This window comes from Cupressus sempervirens, chromosome 11 (assembly GCF_028749045.1).
Source record: "Cupressus sempervirens isolate cs-2001-9-10 chromosome 11, ASM2874904v1, whole genome shotgun sequence".
Lineage (NCBI taxonomy): Eukaryota > Viridiplantae > Streptophyta > Pinopsida > Cupressales > Cupressaceae > Cupressus > Cupressus sempervirens.
Window position 1 is genome coordinate 812,564,572 of NC_143128.1, and position 13,547 is coordinate 812,578,118.

Below are 13,547 nucleotides of genomic sequence, written 5' to 3' on the forward strand. Positions count from 1 at the left end.
ATCTATCTCTTCTTCCATGGCTTTATACCAGTCATCATCTTGTAGTGCATCTTTCATTATTTTAGGTTCAACCTTGCTCAATAGACATGATTCATTCCTAAGTCTATTTCTTGTCATTGGTCTAACATCCTTTTCACCAATGATTTGATCTACAATGTGATGTCTTCTCACATACTTGGCTAATCTGGGTTCTATCATTCTCTCCATGTTTGATCCTTCAACTTCAGAATCATTTTGGTCTTCTTCATCTAGTATTTCATCATTCCTCTCATGTACACTATTTTTAAAACCAGAATGTGCATTTTCTACATTCTATAGCTCAGCTTTTGAATACAACTCAGCATTCACAAGTTGAGACTCAACAAATACTGAAATTTTTTGTCGATTCCCAACTTGATTTGCAATATTGTCTTCATCAGTCATTCCTTCATAGAAATATACAAAGGATCTATAATCCTCTATTTTTTTTGTCTCACCAGCCTTAACTTCTACATGCTTATCAAAATTTACATTTTCACTCTCCACAATTTTGTTAGTGTTAATGTTTAAGCACTTATACGCCTTACTTCTAGTGGAGTATCCAAGGAATATGCCCTCATCACTTTTTGCATCAAACTTTCCATTTCTACTATCTTTTACAATATAGCATTTATAACCAAATACTTTGAAATGTTTAACATTGGGTGAGTGACCATACCATAATTCAAAAGGTGTTGCATTTGTACCTTTCTTGACTTGAACTCTATTCAGTGTGTAGACTGCAATACTTACAACTTCTCTCCAGTATTTTAGTGCAACATTTTTCTCCATCATTAAGGTTCTAGCATAGTCAATCACTGACCTATTCCTTCTTTCAGCAATACCATTCTGTGGTGGAGTTCTTGGTGCTGAAGTTTGTCTTTTGATACCTTTGTCATTGCAAAATATTTCAAATTCCTTTGATGTGAACTCACCTCCTCTGTCTGACCTTAGGAATTTAAGGTTTTTTCCTATTTCCTTCTCAACTCTGGCCAGATACCACTTAAACATTTGAAATGCGTAAGATTTTTTCTTTAAAAACATAGCAGTCATCATCCTAGAATAGTCATCCACAAATAGCATTATGTATTTGTCTCCTAGGTAGCTTTTCACTTCTATTGGACCACATAAGTCTATATGGACTAACTCTAGTACTTCCTTGGAAGTGTATGTTTTTCTTTTGAAACTAGACTTGGTCATCTTCCCTAGTTGACATTGTTTGCACATTGTGTTTTCAGGTTTCTTCAACTTGGGCAACCCTCTGACCTTCTTCTTCTTGCTGATGCTAATTAGATTATCAAAATTAACATGACACAACCTTTTATGCCATAACCACACATCATCAAGTCTAACAACAAGAAATTTTGCATCTTCCATATTTAGGTAAAATAGATTTCTTCTAGTTCATTCACCTTTTCCTATAAGATTTCCATCAATTTCATAGATCTTGGCAGTTTTGTTTCCAAATTCAACTTTGCAACCTACATTGCCTAACTATGATACACTCAACAAGTTGTAGTTCAATCCTTCAACATAGTATGCATTAGCACATGATATTTTCTCTCTGAGCTTAATAGAACTTTTTTCTTTGATTTGACATGGAGCATCATTACCAAATCTAACACTATTTCCATCATATTGAGTAAAGGTAATGAACTTCCTTTTATCTCCTATCATGTGATGTGAGCATCCACTGTCTATGATCCACTTGTCATTCTTGTTCACATAGGTAACCAATATTGTTGCTTCATTCTCATCTTTATGTAATTCATTCTTCATGGCTACATAGACTACTTCATCATCATTCTCATTAGAATCTTCTTCAACAATGTAGCATCTTTTGCCTTTTTCTTTGTAGTCTTTTCCATCATCTTCTCTCTTGTTCCTGTTCTTATTTCCCTCTTTGTAGTTCGTCTTCTATGTACATATTGCAACAATATGACCTACTTTATTGAAATTAAAACATATGATAGGGAGATTACCTTTGAATTTACCTTTACATCTATGGAATCTCCTAGCCAGTAGTGCTTCTAACTGTTCCACATCTTCCTCATTTGCACTGCTATCATTGGATGCATATTTTCCTTTTCTTCTCTTCTTGTTTGATGTCTCCTCCTCAATGCCTTTTATTGTCATCTTGGCCTTGAAAATATATTCAAGGTTCTCAAGTCTATAGTTGTCAAAATTGGACAACTCAAATGTAGTAAGTCTTCCCACTATTCCTTCAAAGGTTAGTGTGTTTCCTTGTACACACCTCAGCTCTTGGATGGCTGAAACTCTAATAGCATAGATAGGGAGTAGAGTTCTTAAGTATTTTCTCATGATAGTTTCTTCTTCCAATTGACCACCTAGACTTCTTATTGCACTTACTACTTTTTTCATTCTTGCAGCATACTGGGCAACATTTTCACCTTCCTCCATTTTCATGTCATCAAACTTTCCTCCTAGGCTTTTTCTCTTCGCTCTCTGGACATTCTAATATCCTCCATAGATATCTAATAAGGGTTTCCACATTTTGAATGTAGTGTCACAATCTTTAATGTCATCATATTACCCATAATTAATTGTAGAGGCAATCTCCAACATTGCTTAATTGTGCTCCTTCATTTTGTTCAAATCATCTACAGTAAGAGGTCCTGCTGGATTTACATGTTCTGTTCCAATTGAGGTTTGTGCATAGTCACCTATTGATCCAAGGTGCAATTTCATTAGACTCTTCCATGCAAAAAAGTTATCTTTATTGAGCTTGGGAACTTCTCTCTTGGACATCTTGATCTTCCTACTTTTAGTACCTTGAAACTAAATCAGTAGATGGCTTTGATACCAATTGTTAGAATTGCTTTAGAATAAATTGGGGGTGGGGGGGGGGTGGTGAATTAGTTATTCAAGGTCCAAATGTCCTATTCAAACATTTTACTAATTATAGTGAGCCCATTCAACCATTCATTCATTCAAGCTTTAACTTTACTAATCAACAAGTTATTGTAAATCAACATGCAAGTATAACACATAAGAAATCAACACATAACACAGTGATTTATGTGGAAACCCAATTTGGAAAAAACCACGAGTAACATGCTACTCAATTCTCACTCTTCTGAAGTGATGCCCTATGAAAGGCATGCCTTGTTAAAGGCTTACAACACACTGTCAAATGTGACCTTGTTAGAGGATTTAACCACCCTGTTAGAAGTGGGCCTGATTAAAGAACTTTAGAACATTCACTTGGAATGCCACCCTATTAAAGGATTTACAAATGGCTATTACACCAACCTAAGTTCATAGGATTTTCAAATCTAATATAATTGCTAGAGATTATTAGAAAAAATCTTTGACCTGACTACAATATACAACTTATCTTGCAGATCTCAGATCACTTCTCAGCTCATACCCTTGCCTGGCCTTCAATCTCTACAATTTTGATAGCTTGCCCTCATTTCAAGCTTAGTCTCCTTGAGTCTCCATACTCAATATACCAGTGCAATCATCTCTTCATGATCACTTAAAGAAGCAGAGCCTCTGTGCTCTTCCTTCTCCTAGATGTCTTCTCCTTGACACCCTTCCAACCATTTCGTAGATTTGGCTCTTTAGTAGCAATAGTATCAATAGCTCTTTGCTTCTTGGTCTATGACTCCTTAAATAGAAGTCTTGGATTTCCTTTTCCCGCTCGATTCTTCCATTATTTAATTTCAATTTGGATGGATTAGGTAGGATTCATTGCATCTAACCCATATTCTATTTTCCTTTAGAAACATCTTGAATAATTCTTTAGAATTTTCCCAACAACAGTTTACATAGGACTCTATGCCACCAGATCATCATCCTTATCTTCCAACTTGCTCACAAAATTCAATGTAACCACTTTGTCAGCTCATATTTGACGAATCTTCATTATTTAAAATAATGCAGTAGCTTGGCACTATTGAAATACTGGTGCTCAACACATACTGTGTTACTTAGCATCAATTGTGTTTTTCCTAATGCTTGACACTCTAAGATCACTTGGCACCAACTAATAATTTTTTGATGCTTGACACCTGATCTTCACTTGGCACTTGAAGATTACTCAACACACACTAGAATTTCTTGTTACTCGGCTCCAACTGAGAGTTTTCTCAGCTTCAACTAACTTGCTTGACATCCACTAATGATCTTAGTTTAAGCTTTGTATTCAACCTTGTTACAAATTATTCCTCTAATGTTTCTAAGTGTGACCAACCTTTGTATCTTTGAGTATGTTATCAGTACATCATTTAACCATTATCTTAACTGATCCTTGCACTTCATTACAATATCATAACTCAACCTTTCTCTTAGGTGCTCTTGTTACATCTTTTTGATCAAATCCTCTTCATCAATCAACTAAGTGATAGTACTTGGATCTTATAAGAAAATATCATCCCTAAAAATATAAATTTTGACATCAATGAAAAAACAATGATTGGAAACATTCTTTTAACAACAATCTTCCTTCTTTCCAACAATCTCCCTCTTTGATCTTCAACAATGAACTTTTCAATTAGATTTCCAACAAAAATAATTGTTATGACCTTTGTAAGGCCTACAATAAGCCCTTTTAGGTGGGAAATAGGAAATAATCATTTACTTTCACTTTTTAAATCAATAAAAATACCTTTTTTTAGTGAAATCTATCTATTGTCCTACATTGTATGTATTTGTACGGACTCATCTAGTGTTGAAACTTACATTTCTGGATAGGTGGTTGAAATATATTTAAAATGCATCTAGTTTAAAGTCTTAATCTATCTCCCAACTTAAGTTATCCTTATTTTTGCACAATTTGGTCTAAAAAGTTGCTAACCTATGGATTTCAAGCATTTTTACTCATAACTAGGTATTTCACCACAGGAATCTAATAGATCATCTAAGCAGTTGCATAGTTGGATTTTAATCATTTTATCATTCCATTTATGACCTAAATAGACCATTTCTATGATTATGAGTCTCCCTTTGTCATTTCATGAGGTTTAGGATTATTTTACCAAATTAGGTCAATTTGTGCATTGTGAGTAACTTGTGATAAGTTGTCTTCTTTGTAGGGTTCCCTAGTGATTAAATTTTTCCTTGTTTGGATGAGTGGTTGTGATAACCTAATATCATTCTTGAAGCACTTGTGATTGGTGCTTGCACATTTGATCATCATACCAAGACATTTGGTTGAAGGACTTTAGTGAAGAGGGTTTTTGGACTAGTTGATCATCATTTAATCAATCCCACTAGACTCCATTGCATCAAGTGGTATTAGAGCCATGGATCTAACTGAAGAAGATGAATAAATCCCCAAAAGGGTAACACATGTTGAAATAGAAAATTTTATGAGAGAACAAAAGGAAACTAATGTTGATCTTGTAAAGAGGTTGAGAGAACTTGAAGGCAAGGTAAACAAACAAAAAGGGGCACAATTTGAAGAAGATCAGAATACTCAGGCTAAAGACCTTAAAGAGGAAGAAGAAGTGCCTACAAAAAAAAAAAACCTCTTTTTAATGCTCTCAAAACCATGGAGAAAATAACTATGGAGGGGAAGTTGGAATTGCCAGCTTTCAATGAAAAAATGAATGTTGATGTAGCATTTGATTGGATAGAGGCCTTAACTAGTTTCTTTGAGTGTGATAACATACCAAAGAAGAAAAGGGTAAAGATGGAAAAGTCCAAGTTGAAGAGAGCATCCCTAACCTAGTGGAAATTCATCCAGACTAAGAGGGTGAAGAAAGGAAGAAGTGTGATTTCTTCTTGGGATAGAATGGTGATAGTAGCCAAGGAGACATATGCGCCTGAAGATTATGGGGTAAAAATCCATAGAAGAAAAAAAAGTCTGAAACAAAAGGATCTAGATGTTAGTTCCTATAGAGAGGAGTTCTTGAAGTTTTATATGAAAACTAGCACAATAGAGTATAAGGAAGAAAAAATAGCAAGGTATATGAATGGCCTTAAGTTACCTATCTAAGAAGAACTTAGCCTTCACACCCCCACTTTGGTGAATAAGTGCTTTCAATTAGCACTCAAGGTGGAAGAAAAATGGAAGAGGATGTAGGATCAAAAAAAAGGAAAGGAGAACAATAAGAAATTCAAGCCCAGGAACTATTCTTGGAACGAGGGGTAGACTAGTAGAAACAAACCTACTAATCAAAATAAGGATCAGGGAGGACAAAGTTCTATAGGGAACTATAGAGGAGGAATGTATTTTAGAAGAAGAGGAAGAGGAAATGACCCTCTCACATGATAGAATTATAATCAAGTTGGACATCATATAGGAAAGTTCCCTAATAAGAGAAACAACAACCAAGGGGAAATAAGAGCACAAACTGTGGAGGAAGAGCAACTTGACTATAAAGATCTTGAACCTGAGGAAGGAGCATGTTTGATGATGAGGCAAGCATTTTTCTAGATCTTTCATACCCAAGAACCACCCCAAAAGAAGAATCTCTTCAAGATAAGGATCAAGTGCCAAGGCAAGGTATGTAGCTTGTTGATTGATTCAAGCTCAACTGAAAATATTTTTTCTTCTAAAATGGTAGAAAAACTCAAACTACCTAAGAAACTCCATTCCTTTTTGTATCATGTTTCCTGGCTAACAAAGGGTCAACAAACCTTAGTAATAGAACAAGCATGGGTAGAATTTTGTTTAGCTGATTTCAAGGATAAAGTACCATGTGATGTTGTAGAAATGGATGCATCTCATATACTCCTAGGAAGACCCTACCAATATGATGTTGATGCTATCTACCATTATAAAAAAATACATATTCTATAACTAGGAATGGTGTAACTTTTACCATGAAACCCATGTATGATCCTAAAGTAGAGCCTACTCTTGTAACCATAGGGGAGAAAGAAATGATCAAAGCCTTGAAGGAACCTGATGCCCAAGGTTTTATATTGGTCTCTAAGCCAAAGGAGAACATAAATTCTAAGGAAAAGGATCATATTCCACAAGAAATACCTGACCTATTGCAAAAGTATAGTCATGTTACTACTACTAATCTAGACACAAGCCTCCCTCCTATTAGAGATATCAATTATCAAATTGACTTGATACCTATCTCTTCTCTACCTAAAAAGGCACCCTATAAAATGACTCCAACACAACATGCTGAAATCACCAAGCAAGTCAATGCTTTGTTGGAAAAAGGTCTAATATAGAAAAGTCTAAGTCCTTGTGCTGTTCTATATGTCCTTGCTCCCAGAAAGGATGGAAAATGGAGGTTGTGTACTGATAGAAAGGCTATCAACAAGATTACCATAAGGTATAGATTCCACATGCCTAGAATTGAGGATCTATTGGATCAACTAGGAGGAGCTTTCTATTTCACTAAGATAGACTTGAAGTCTAGATACCATCAGATTGAAATAAAACTAGGTAATAAATGGAAGACAGGATTCAAAACTACTGAAGGTTTGTTTGAATAATTAGTGATGCCCTTTGGGTTGAGCAACACCCCTAGCACTTTTAGGAGGCTTATGAGTGAGATTTTCATTGATTTTATTGGAAAATTTGTTGTTATTTACCTTGATGACATACTAATATTTAGTCATATAAAGGAGGAGCATCTTAATCATTTGGAATAGGTATTAAGAAGGCTTCATCAAAACAAGTTGGTGATCCACTTGAAAAAGTGCATGTTTATGAAGAAGGAACTCGTGTTCCTAAGTTTCATGATCTCACAAGGTACTCTCAAGATGGACCCTAAGAAGGTTCAAACAATCATCAACTGGCCTCCACCAAAGAACCAAGGTGATGTAAGAAGCTTCAATGGTCTTGCTACTTTCTATAGAAATTTTATCAAAAACTTCAGTCATGTGCATGCACCAATGCTTGACACCATTAAATGAGGTAGGAAGAGAAAATTTTCTTGGACAAAGAAAGCTAATGATGCATTCTAGTACTTGAAATATAGTCTCTCAATATCCAATCTTAGTTCTACTTTATTTTAACAAGGTCTTCATTGTGGAAATAGATGCAAGTAATTTGGCCAAAGGAGTAGTCCTAGGTTAGGAAGGTAAGGCAGTTGCTTTCTTCTCTGAGAAATTAAATGATGCTAAGAAGAAATTTTCAACTTATTACTTGGAACTTTATGCCATGGTTTAAGCCCTCAAGAAATGGAGGAACTATAAAATCCCAAAAGAGTTTGTAGTATACACTGACAACCATGCATTGAGTTTCTTCAATTCTCAGGAAAAGCTATCTGTTAGACATCCAAAATGGATGGAGTAGTTGCAAGCTTATACTTTCAACATCAAACACAAGAAAGGGGTTTCAAACAAGTTTGTTGATGCCCTTAGTGGAAGGGTTGGTCTAGTTGAGGAGGTACAACTTAAAAGTGTGGGAATTGATTCCCTCAAGCATTTATATGTTGATGATCCTAAATTTTGCAAAGATCTTTCAAGTTTATATAAAGATGGTTGGAAGATAACATACTATTTTTTTTCTTAATACCTTATTTAGAATGGACTCCTATTCAAAGGAGCTCAACTATGCATTTGAAAATTCTTAATGAGGATAAATATCATAAGGGAGAAACATTGTTGTGGTCTAGGAGGACACTTTGACATTGACAAGATAGTAGATATGGTGAAAAGAAGTTATTACTAGAAAAGAATGAACAATGAGGTGAAGAAGTTCATAGGGACTTGAACCATCTATCAGCAAGCTAAAGGTGTTTCAACAAATTAGGGGTTATACCAACTCGTACCAATCCCCACAAGACCTTGGGAATTGATCTCAATGGAATGTTTCATGGGGCTTCCTAGAACTAAGTATGGTTTTAGTAGTGGTTTTGTGATAGTAGATAGATTTAGTAAAGTCATCCATTTTATACCATGTAAAATAAAAAATGATGCTTATCACATTGACATCTTTTCTTTAAGGAAGTAGTTAGGATCCATGGTTTACCAAAAACTATTGTATTTGATAGGGATGTGAAGTTTCAAGGCCATTTTTGGAGAACACTCTTTAAGAAACTTGGTACTAACCTAACCTACAACTCTTCCTACCATCTATAAACTAATGGGTAGACTATGGTGGTGAAAAGATCCTTAGGAAATCTCCTAAGATGCCTAAAAAACTAATATATCAAAGTTGGGATATACTCTTGCCTCAAGTAGAGTTTGTATTTAATGATTCCATGACTAGGTCAACTGGAAAGATACTTTTCCAAATAGTGTATGGCCTTCATCCCAAGGGACCATTGGACCTAGTAGAACTACAATCGGATTTCAAAGTCAGTGTTCAAGGAGAAGAATTGGTAGAACTCATTTCAAAAGTGTAGAATTAGGTCAAGGAAGAATTACAAGGATCAAAATTGAAATACAAGGAACATGTTGACAAGAGAAGAAAGGAAATCCACTTCAAAGTTGGAGACAAGGTTTGGGCGTACCTAAGAAAAGAGAGTCTACCTAAGGAGAGATATTCCAAACTCTAGATGAAGAAGGTGAGACCATGTAATATACTCAAAAAGATGGGTGAAAATGCATATGAGATGTCTCTTCCCCATAACTTGCAAATTTCTCTAGTCCTCAATGTTGCAGACCTCACCCCCTATAAAGGCATAACATATTTAGCAAATGAACAAGGTGAGCAAGCAAACATCAATGATTAAGACTATGTAACTAATCTCCCTCAAAGAAAAGAAATGGAGTTAGAATAAATTTTGGACACCAAGTTGTTGAAAAAGACAAGAACCAAGAAGTAAATGCAATACTTAGTCAAGTGGAAAGGGCTCCCCAATATTTTGATACAACTTGGATGATAGAAGACCAAATCAAACAACATGGCACTTATGTAGAGAAATTGCCCTCAAATAGGAACTTAAGTTTAAAAATTCAAGGGGAGTATGGTGCAAGAGCACCCAAAATAAATAGTGAACCATGAAGTTCCTAAGAACACTTAAAATAGGTTAGATCATTCAATTAGGCATCTAGACCAAATTGTAAGACCTAGTTCCAAGATTGGCACAGTTATAAGCCCTTTGTAAACTATGGTCAAACACGGTCAAAGGCCTAGAATCTTAGGATTTTGTTTTATTTCATATTTTTACATGTTTAGGACCTATTTTGGTCATTTGGACTAAGTTTTATTAGTTCTACTCATAAGTTTGCAAAAATTGCTAAAAAGTTGTCAAGCAACTTTAGCAACCTTTTGCAAAATATTGTAAAAACTTCCCCAATAGCTCAAATAAGTTTAAAATATTGTTATGAACATTGGAAGGCCTATAATAATCCCTTTCAATTGGGTGATATGAAATAATGATATACTTTCACTTTTCAAATCAATAAAAATGCCTTGTTTTAGTGAAATCTACCTACTATCCTGTGTTGTATGGATTTGTAGGGACTCATCTAGTGTTTGAACTTACATTTCTAGATAGGTGGATGAAATATCTTTGAAATTATTATTTTTTAAGTCTCCATATATCTCCTAACTCAAGTTATCCTTATTTTTGCACAAGTTGGTCTAAAAAGTTGCTAACCTAGGTTTTTCAAGCACTTTTACTCATAAGCAAGGATTTCACCATGAGAATCTGAGGACCTATAGTGAAATCCTAGTGTTTAACATGTATAATAATATGAAAGTGGTTTTACAAATGTACTTGTAGAGACCCATGATTTATTTGATTCCATAGGCATGCAAGACCCATGTGCATGTTAGGAGAAGAATGCAACATCTCCCACAACTTGCACTAGACTTGGCATCAAGGCTTGAAATTAAGTTTGTCATTTTATAGTGTTTCTCTCACATTTTCCTAGAATTGGTTTGTATGATAGAGTACTAGAACATGTACTTCCTTTGTAAATGGAGGCCTAATTGCCTTAATTGCCTAAGTGAGAAATTGAACAAAAGCCCATTTTTTATGTCATCAAACCTTAGTGCCTTAGTATGTTTAGTAAGCCCCAAAAGGGTATCCAAAACTATAATTTTTTCCTTGGGTTGTGTAGAGATATTCTCTTTCAAGTCAAAATTTCATCAAAAAGGGTTACTAGCCTTTTTGAGTGGCTTAACAAAGAAACTATATGCTAGCAATTGCATAGTTGGCTTTTAATCATTGGATAATTCCATTTATGACCTAAATAGACCATTTACATGAGTATGAGTCTCCCTTGGTCATTTCATGAAGTTTAGTGTTGTTTACCAAATTAGGTCAATTTTTACATTGTGAGCAACTTGTGATAAGTTGTCTTATTTGTAGGGTTCCCTTTTAATTAGGTTTTTCCTAGTTTGGATGAGTAGTTTTGATAACCTAATATCATCCTTAAAGCACTTGTGATTGGTGCTTGCACATTTGATCATCATACCAAGACATTTGGTTGGAGGACTTGAATGAAGAGGGTTTTAGGACTAGTTTATCATCATTTGATCAATCCCACTAGGCTCCATTGCATCACCACTAGTGGACCAAGAAAGAGAAGGAAATTGATGAAAGTCACTGAATCTAATAGTTTTTAAGAAGAATTTGAAGATAGACCAGTTGAACAAGATGCACAAGAAGGTTGAACATCATTTGGAAAGAAAGCATGGAAACCAAATGTAGATAACCTAAACATGCAAATAATAAATTATGATAATTTTGTTTAGCTAAATAAGTATTATGGTCTATATAGTAATATGGATAGAAGAAAATTGGAAAACCCAATTGTGAGGAACATGGTTATGAGATATAAGAAGTTTGATAATACTTAGAATAAGATACCAGAAACAGGAAGAAAAGATCATTGGAAGAAGATGTAAATTTGAGGATAACAATGATAAATAAACTATGTGAGGTTGTCTCCAAGGAGGACTCAAATATAACTTTGAAGGGTATTGAGCTCTTGTCAAGGAAAAAAAGAAGAGAAATCCTTCAGATGGGAGGAAATTATCAAGATACTAGGAAAGAAACTATATAATAAAAGAAATGACCTATTGGGAGCATGAATAAAAAAACAAACATTAGTTAAGATACATACATCAAATTCTTACAAAACAAACTAATGCATGCTTGAGTTTTGCAACTCAAAGTATCCAACAAATCAAGCCCTCAAGCAACCTCTACAGCTTAGCAAATGCACCCATGAGAGGCCTTGTTGGTGTGTTAGGATGTGGGGTATGTTTGGTGTGCTCTCCCAAACACAAGGTAGTGAATCTCTTGAATGTGAATGTGCAAAGGTGAGTGATGATGAAATATGAACCTAAGCTATATGAGATGAAGAAAAACTCAATAAATGGCTATGGTAAAATCCATACTTGGAGGCATTCAAGGATAGAAATGAAATGCAACCAAGAAAGCTAACTAAGTATGCAAGCTACACTAACATGTAAATGCAAAAGAAATGTGAATACATAAGTAAAATAGACTAATAATGCAAATGAAAAGCTAAACCAGCTACCAAATGGTTAGTATGCATCTAAAAATCACCATGAAAACTACCATGAAAGATACTATGAAATCTCAAACTAGCATGCAAGCTCAACTATAATGAAAGCTCAAATCTCAAACAACCATGATAACAATTCAATAATGAGAGATGCAAATGCTTGAGACAAGGCCTCTATTTATAGGCTCGAGGGAGGTCTTGGTGAGGTGGCATCCATGTAGGTTCCACATAAGGTGACATGCAAGCCATGCAAGTGGTCAAATATTCAAAGTTTGCACACACATGTGTGAGAAAACTTGAGAAGAGGAGTGTGTAGGCATGCCTTCTCACACATGTGTGAGCACCCACTTAGGCTAATGAGGGGGATTAGGAAGGAGATTACGATGATTAAGTGGGATTAGAGAAGAAGTAGGCTTAAGAGGATAAAAATGATGGGTGTAGACTAGGTTTAAGATTAAATTAAATAGGATTTAATTTAATCATAAGTTTAGAAGAATTAATGGTTTGTGGAGATTTAAATAAATAAAATTTATTTAAAAAGGGGAAACATGGAGGATCATGTGTTAAATTAATTTAACACATTAGGGATAGAAGTATTTAAATTAAATTAAAATACTTAGGAGAATGAACTTGTTTAATTAATTAATTAAATTAAATAAGTAGAAGAACATAACCAATATAATTCATTAATTAATAATTAATTACAATGTCATAGGCAATATTAAATAAATTAATATAGTCTTTAGGGACGATTTTAAATGTCTATAGAAATAGAGGAGGAAATTGTAAAATTCATGATCTCAGTGCCCCAATGGTGAGTGTGGAGTCCAAACTTGAGAGCCTAGCCTATGTGGAAGAAAAAACACCATCCTGTAATGAGGGAGAAGAAAAGGAGACACAACAGGCATTCTCACCAGTACACATTGTTATGGGTACTGAATCTATGCAAGAATAAACTACATACATAACTATAAATGCAAAGGAGAACACTTTTGCAAGTTATGGAACAAATTTTGTTGGCAATATCAGCAATATTATAGCTTACACCAGCTCAAATGATGATGAAGAAGAGGAGAAGAAGAAAAAAGCTAAGGAAAAGAAGAAGAAAAGAAGAGAAAAAGAAAGAAAGAAAGAGGAAAGTAAAGGTAACAAGAATATAG